Below are 7,798 nucleotides of genomic sequence, written 5' to 3'. Positions count from 1 at the left end.
AAATAAATAATAAATTAATTTTTTAAAAAAGATGTAAGGGGTATCCCCACAAAAGAATGCAAAGGATGCAGCATTCACAAGATCCAGAAGTTTACTCCCAGGAATTCCCTGGTGGTCCAGTGGTTAGGACTCTGCACTCTCACTGCCTAGGGCTTGGGTTCGATCCCCGGTTGGGGTACTAAAATCTCACAAGCTGCATGGTGCAGCCAAAAAAAACCCATAAAGTTTACTCCCAAAAATAGTCTAAGAAAGTAAAGACCTTCATTGTCCTTCATTGTATACACAGATACAATGAAGGCTGAAATGAAAAAAGCCCTTTATGGAATGGGAACCCTTATGAAAAATTTCCGAGAGCTGGCACAGCCAAAGAGACTGCTCAGAATCAGAATCCCAGTCTATTCTACTACACCATATATGTACCTTCTGGATGGCAGAGACCAAACTCTCAAAACACAGAACAAAACACCTAAGAAGATCAGGTAGAACATTTACATCGCAAAGGCACAAGGAGAGAAATGCAAGCTCCTGTTCAAGGTCAGAATTTTGAAAAGATGTTTTGTTAGGCCAGCTGTCTCTAACGGCATATGCAAAAACTAATTTTGGAATGAGGCTTAAAAAGAACCCAAGGGGCTTCCCTGGTGGTGCAGTGGTTAAGAATCCACCTGCCAATGCAGGGGACACGGGTTCGAGCCCTGGTCCGGGAAGATCCCACATGCCGTGGAGCAACTAAGCCCACACGCCACAACTACTGAGCCTGCACTCTAGAGCCCGTGAGCCACAGCTACTGAAGCCCACGTGCCTAGAGCTGTGCTCCACAACAAGAGAAGCCTACTACTTCTCCCCCGGACTCCTTGGTAGTCTGTCAGTGGGAGAGCTTCGTGGCTGTCACCTCGCCTCCTCCAGCCCCACAGAACCCTACAAGTCTCAGTCATGCATGAGTGCATCTCCATCCACGTTGGCCAGGCTGGTGTCCAGATCGGCAATGCCTGCCAGGAGCTCTACTGCCTGGAACACAGCATCCAGCCCAATGGCCAGATGCCAAGTGACAAAACTATTGGGGGAGGAGATGACTCCTTCAACACCTTCTTCAGTGAGACAGGCGCTGGCAAGCATATGCCCAGGGCAGTGTTTGTAGACCTGGAACCCACCACGGTCATTGATGAAGTTCGCATTGGCACCTACCGCCAGCTCTTCCACCCTGAGCAGCTCATCACAAGCAAGGAAGATGCTGCCAATAACTATGCCCGAGGTCACTACACCATTGGCAAGGAGATCATTGACCTCGTCTTGGACCGAATTCGGAAACTGGCTGACCAGTGCACAGGTCTTCAGGGCTTCTTGGTTTTCCACAGCTTTCTTTGGCGGGGGAACTGGTTCTGGGTTCACCTCCCTGCTGATGGAACGTCTCTCTGTCAATTATGGCAAGAGGTCCAAGCTGGAGCTCTCCATTTACCCAGCCCCTCAGGTTTCCACAGCTGTAGTTGAGCCCTACAATTCCATCCTCACCACCTATCCCACCCTGGAGCACTCTGATTGCACCTTCATGGTAGACAATGAGGCCATCTATGACATCTGTCGTAGAAACGTCGATACTGAGCGCCCAATATACACTAATCTTAACCGCCTTATTAGCCAGATTGTGTCCTCCATCACTGCTTCCCTGAGGTTTGATGGAGCCCTAACGCTGACCTGACAGAATTCCAGACCAATCTGGTGCCCTATCCCCGCATCCACTTCCCTCTGGCCACATATACCTGTTATCTCTGAGAAAGCCTACCATGAACAGCTTACTGTAGCAGAGGTCACCAATGCTTGTTCTGAGCTGGCCAACCAGATGGTGAAATGCAACCCTCGCGATGGTAAATACATGGCTTGCTGCCTGTTGTACCGTGGCGATGTAGTTCCCAAAGATGTCAATGCTGCCATTGCCACCATCAAGACCAAGCGCAGCATCCAGTTTGTGGACTGGTGACCCACTGGCTTCAAAGTTGGCATTAATTACCAGCCTCCCGCTGCAGTACCTGGTGGGGACCTGGCCAAAGTACAGCGAGCTGTGTGCATGCTGAACAATACCACAGCCATCGCTGAGGCCTGGGCTCGCCTGGACCACAAGTTTGACCTGATGTATGCCGAACGTGCCTTTGTTCACTGGTACGGGGGTGAGGGCATGGAGGAAGGAGAGTTTTCTGAAGCCCGTGAGGACATGGTTGCCCTTGAGAAGGATTATGAGGAGGTTGGAGCCCATAGTGCGGAGGGAGAAGAGGAGGGTGAAGAATATTAACTTGTCTGCTGCAGTTTTACACTCTTGTCTTGGGACTGTCTTATTTGTGTTCTGTGGAGCTGACCATTGTGGCCCTATCTTGTCAATACAAGTGACATTTCTGTTTTCAAAAAAAAAAAAAGAGAGAGAGAAGCCACCGCAATGAGAAGCCCGCGCAACACAGCAAAGAGTAGCCCCGGCTCGACACAACTAGAGAAAGCCTGCGTGCAGCAACGAAGACCCAACGCAGCCAAAAATAAATAAATAAATAAATAAATTTATTTATTTAAAAAAAAGAACCCAAGTTTTTGGGTTTTTTTTTTGTGGTACGCGGGCCTCTCACTGTTGTGGCCTCTCCCGTTGCGGAGCACAGGCTCCGGACGCGCAGGCCCAGCAGCCATGGCTCACGGGCCCAGCCGCTCCGTGGCATGTGGGATCCTCCCGGACCGGGACACGAACCCGTGTCCCCTGCATCGGCAGGCGGACTCTCAACAACTGCGCCACCAGGGAAGCCCAGGAACCCAAGATTTTTATAGTTACCAATTAAGTGTTCACCTGCGAGTATAAGCTCTCTATGTATTGCACATGAACCTGGCTGGAGTATTAGTTGGAGGCTGGCAATCTGCTGCCTCTTTATTTTGTTTTGAAAAGTTTGTTTCCCATTCCAGGGTCAGTTTGTTGAGATAAAATCGCTAGCGATAATTGTGTGATAGGCTGATGTGCTCTTTGTGGGCTTAGCTCCTCTAAGGCGTCACCCTAGAGTCGTTCAGCTCTTTTACATGTCTTGGTCTCTCTCTCTGTCAGTCTAAAATTGCCATGGGCGCTCACAGCACTGGATGGCCAACACCTTTGTGTGGGTCCCCAGATAAGCAGGTTTTTATTTAATGAGCAGGTTTCCCTATGGGACCCATGCATGCTATGAGGACTTGCTTCCACCGTTCCCACAAGTTTCTCAGTTGCCTGCGAAAGACTTTGCTGGCCAGAAGGAGCTCTGTCCTTTTTTTCTTTGGAGCTGAGAGCTCTCATGTAGTATTTTCACTTTTATTCTGACAAACTCTATTAAAGTAGCCACTTCAAGGGAAAATGACAGGCCAGTCTCCTACCTAATCACCTAGTCCAAAACCACTCAGTGTCTTCCAATTGTGTAAAATCTTCCCAGTGTCTCTCAGCTGCGAGAAGAGGTAACCCAGGTACCTCTTCTTGAAACTAAGTTCAAGTAAAACCAACTGCTCACAGCAAGGAGTTTATCCATCACTGAATCAACTTAGGATCATCAGCCAATAACAGGAGATCCAAGACCCAAGAGAGATTCGCCCAATCGTCTGGACTCATCAAGGAGGCGGAGGGGCACAAGGGGCCCCTGCTGGTACCAAGGCTCTGGATCCTCTCAGAGTTCAGGTGAACGAGAGAAGTCTGCTCTCGGTCCCTTCATGGCCACTAAAACCATGGACTGAAAGAAAAACATACAACATGGGCTTCCCTGGTGGCGCAGTGGTTGAGAGTCCGCCTGCCGATGCAGGGGGCATGGGTTCGTGCCCCGGTCCGGGAAGATCCCACATGCCGCGGAGCGGCTGAGCCAGTGAGCCGTGGCCGCTGAGCCTGCGCGTCCGGAGCCTGTGCTCTGCAACAGGAGAGGCCACAACAGTGAGAGGCCCGCGTACCGCAAAAAAAAAAAAACATACAACATAAAAGTTGTGAGTTAAGTTTTATTCAGGGAACTTACTGAGAACTATAGCCCAGGAGACAGCCTCTCAGTATATATGAGTTTTCTTTGTTTTTTTTTTTTTTTGGTTGTGCCGAGTCTTAGCACGTGGGATCCTGTACACAGGATCTTTTAGTTGCAGCATGTGGACTCTTAGTTGTGGCATGCATGAGGGATCTAGTTCCCCAACCAGGGATCAAACCCAGGCCCCCTGCATTGGGAGTGTGGAGTCTCAGCCACTGGACCACCAGGAAAGTTCCTATATGAATTCTTTCGCTGGAAAAAACCTGTAGCCAAACATAAAGAGATTACTGCTAATCACAAAGAACAGATGTCTCAAGTTACTGATTTTTGTGCTTTTCTATGTATGAGAAGATGTAAGAATCTAGCGTCATTGAAAATTTTTCTCAGATATGCATCTTAACTATCTCGGGGCCAGTACATCCAAAGCACAGAATTGTTCCCTGTTTTTTTCCATCCTGAATTCCCTTCAGGGTGCACTGTTGGTGGGCGACTGCAGTGGCTAATGGCCTGATCCTTGTAGAGCTGGAATGGCCAGCAATATGTTTTTCTTTACGCCCCTTTGTAATTTACATTGGGCCACATTAACTAACTGGGGAGTAACGTTTGTGTGCGGTTCCACATCAAGACAATTTGTAAATGCCAAAGACTTCATTTAAATTTAATTTATGAGGGAATTCCCTGGCGGTCCAGTGGTTAAGACTCGGGCTTTCACTGCCGTGGACCCGGGTTCGATCCCTGGTCAGGGAACTAAGATCCCACAAGCTGTATGGTGCAGCCAAAAAAAATAAAATAAAATAAAAATTTATGACTCATTGGTTCAGTGTCCCTGGCTCAGTGAGGGACATTTTAGGATAATGGGTGCTAGGACCATAAGGAAGTTAGGCAAGACAATAGCTCTCATTTGCCAATAGGCAAAAACATACCTATTGGCCCTCTATGTTATATTCAGTAACTGCCCTATGATTATCAGGAGTACCTTGCTTAAATTTAGTGTGACTCCCAGATATAACTATAATGTGAGACCTTGTATTAATTAATTGCATAAGGGTTTGTGAATTAGTGCAGTACAGCAGATGGTAAAGTTAATTTAAAAACCATGCTGTAGGGCTTCCCTGGTGGCTCAGTGGTTGAGAGTCCGCCTGCCGATGCAGGGGACACGGGTTCATGCCCCCATCCGGGAAGATCCCACATGCCGCGGAGCGGCTGGGCCCGTGAGCCATGGCCGCTGAGCCTGCGCATCTGGAGCCTGTGCCCCGCAATGGGAGAGGCCACAACAGTGAGAGGCCCGCGTACCGCAAAAAAAAAAAACATGCTGTAGAAGCCTGAAAGCCATGCAGCACACCTTTATCTTTTTTGTTGCACAAATTCTTTTAGAATATTTCAGATTTCCAATTGGGTCAAATTGTGGACCTTTGTTTTAGTATTTTCCCTTTTTTTCCTTCCCTATTCTGTTTTCTTCACCACTGGATATGCTTCGGTGGAGGGGGGTGACCTCTCTACCCTGGTATTTATAAATTTTTTCCTCCAGAGAGCCTCACATTAGTGCTATCAGAGTTAGGGACCTCTCCCGTGGGAGTTGTAGGGTTTAAAGACCTCGGGATTAAATTGGCTTTGCTGTGCTACAGGGATGCCATGGGTGTTTTCCCCTAGAGCCCCAAGAGCCAGAATCTTACCTTAGAGGCGGGGCAGTAGCAGCAGCGGAGGTCCTGAAGAGTCCTGATGAGCCCTCTGGTGTAAGAGTGTAGATTCAGCCCGCCACCTAAGGGCTGCCATTCCCCTTCTCACCTCGGTTTTCCTTTCTCTCTTTTTTTTTTGTTGTTTGCGGTACGCGGGCCTCTCACTGTTGTGGCCTCTCCCGTTGCAGAGCACAGGCTCCAGACGTGCAGGCTCAGTGGCCATGGCTCACGGGCCCAGCCGCTCCGTGCCATGTGGAATCCTCCCGGACCGGGGCACGAACCCGTGTCCCCTGCATCGGCAGGCGGACTCTCAACCACTGCGCCACCAGGGAAGCCCCTTCCTTTCTCTTTTAAAGGAACTGTTCTTTCAGGAGTGACCGGCCAATGGAGCCAGCTCTTGCCCAGAGTACACCCAACCCCCCCATACCCTGTACTTTGAGGCCAAACAAGCACCACACTCAACAGATTCACTCTAAACACATGGTTAGGTTCCCACCAAGACATCGACCCAGGACCACTTTAAGAAGGGCCCCAATCCCGTACTTGCTCCCAAACAACAAGAAATTATCTGCATCTAGAACTGGTGGGGTCAATAATACAACACAGGGCAGCACAGCTCACAGCACGAGCTCCCCGACACCCAGCAGCCCAAGGCACTGGCCACCATCAGACAGCAGAGCAGGTGAGCGAGTCGGAGCAGGAGAAGACAGACCCACGGGTGGTGGTCATGTGTGGATGTAGTGTGCCCCCCACACATACACACACACCAAGGGGGAAGGAAAAGGCTTATGAATCACATAATTGAGGTCTCAGGGAAGGGGCGGCCTCTCAAGCAACACTGAATGGCTTCAGAAAGCAAGGAAAGGAGCCTGGCCTGGGTGTTCACTGCAGTTAGGGCTGGGGCAATAGTTCCTGCACTGGCAGGGCTTGTGTGGCTGGAACCTCCTGCTCTAAAGGAGAGACCACTCAGGCTTCCTCATCAGTTTTGCCCAGGTGGCGGCACAAGGGGAAGGGAAGGGAGGCTTAAGCTAGGGGCTGTCAAACATTAAAAAAAAAAAAACCAACAACTACTGTATAGCACAGGGAACTCTACCCAATATTCTGTGATAACCTATATGAAAAAAGAATCTAAAAAAGAATGAATATAGGTTTAACTGAATCACTTTGCTGTACACCTGAAACTAACACATTGTAAATCAACTGTACTCCAATAAAATTAAAATATTTTTTAAGTAATAAAAGAATAAGATTTAACAATTCAAAATATATACAAAAACTTTTTTAAAAAAATGAGAACAACTCGTCATTACAAGGACAAAGGTGGGTCAAAAAACATGCATTTGCAACTGCCTCTTTTCATATAAAGAAACACTAATAGGATGCTCAAGAAATGATCGACACTGGTTATTTGGGGGTGGCTAAAGCAAGAGCACTGGAGGGACCAGGATTTTCCGGTGATGAGTCTACTTTAGACCTTCTTATCTTTCAGATTTTTGCTAACCTTCTATGCATTTTTTTCTTAAGATTTTTTTTAATGTGGACCATCTTAAAAGTGTTTATTGAATTTGTTACAGTATTGCTTCTGTTTTGGTTTTTTGGCCACAAGGCATGTGGGATCTTAGCTCGCTGACCAGGGATTGAACCTGCACCCCCTGCACTGGAAGACGAAGTCTTAACCACTGAATGGCCAGGGAAATCCCCATGCATTTTTAATTTAAAATAAACTGAGTAATTTATAGAAACCATATTACCATTAAATAGTTTTTATTTATCTTGATTTTTAAATTTGATTTTAAATTAATTTAATCTTAACTCTTCTACATAGGAAAACATCCAAAGATTTAATCCTTTACACACTAACAGTTATAAAACTGCAAATCATACAAAATGTTCATGAAATAAAATTTATATTTTAATGCAGGACAAGAAAATTTAAACATATTCTCTCTGCCCATTTGGGCCACTCGTCCCCTTTTATGTGCAGTGTGCCTCTACATTTTTCATTAACCAGATCTCCTCAAAGACAGGAATGCCTGCTTGACCATAAAGAACAATTTCCTTCTGATTCCAGTAAGGATACGCCTTAAAAGATAACATTCCTCTCTCAGTCCTATAAGGGGTCATGATGACCCATCA

The 7,798-nt window shown here is 47.3% G+C and overlaps 1 pseudogene across 1 annotated transcript; it reads left to right on the top strand.

Annotated features, from left to right (window-relative positions):
• Window positions 1-930: 930 nt before the first annotated feature.
• Window positions 931-2,281, top strand: LOC307052675 (tubulin alpha-1C chain-like; annotated as a pseudogene). The gene has a single exon. The product of its transcript is annotated as a tubulin alpha-1C chain-like (transcript).
• The last annotated feature ends 5,517 nt before the right edge of the window (window positions 2,282-7,798 follow it).

The sequence above is a fragment of the Hyperoodon ampullatus genome (genome assembly GCF_949752795.1).
Source record: "Hyperoodon ampullatus genome assembly, chromosome: 4".
In the NCBI taxonomy this organism is placed as follows: domain Eukaryota; kingdom Metazoa; phylum Chordata; class Mammalia; order Artiodactyla; family Ziphiidae; genus Hyperoodon; species Hyperoodon ampullatus.
This window is presented reverse-complemented; position numbering and strand designations above follow the sequence as displayed.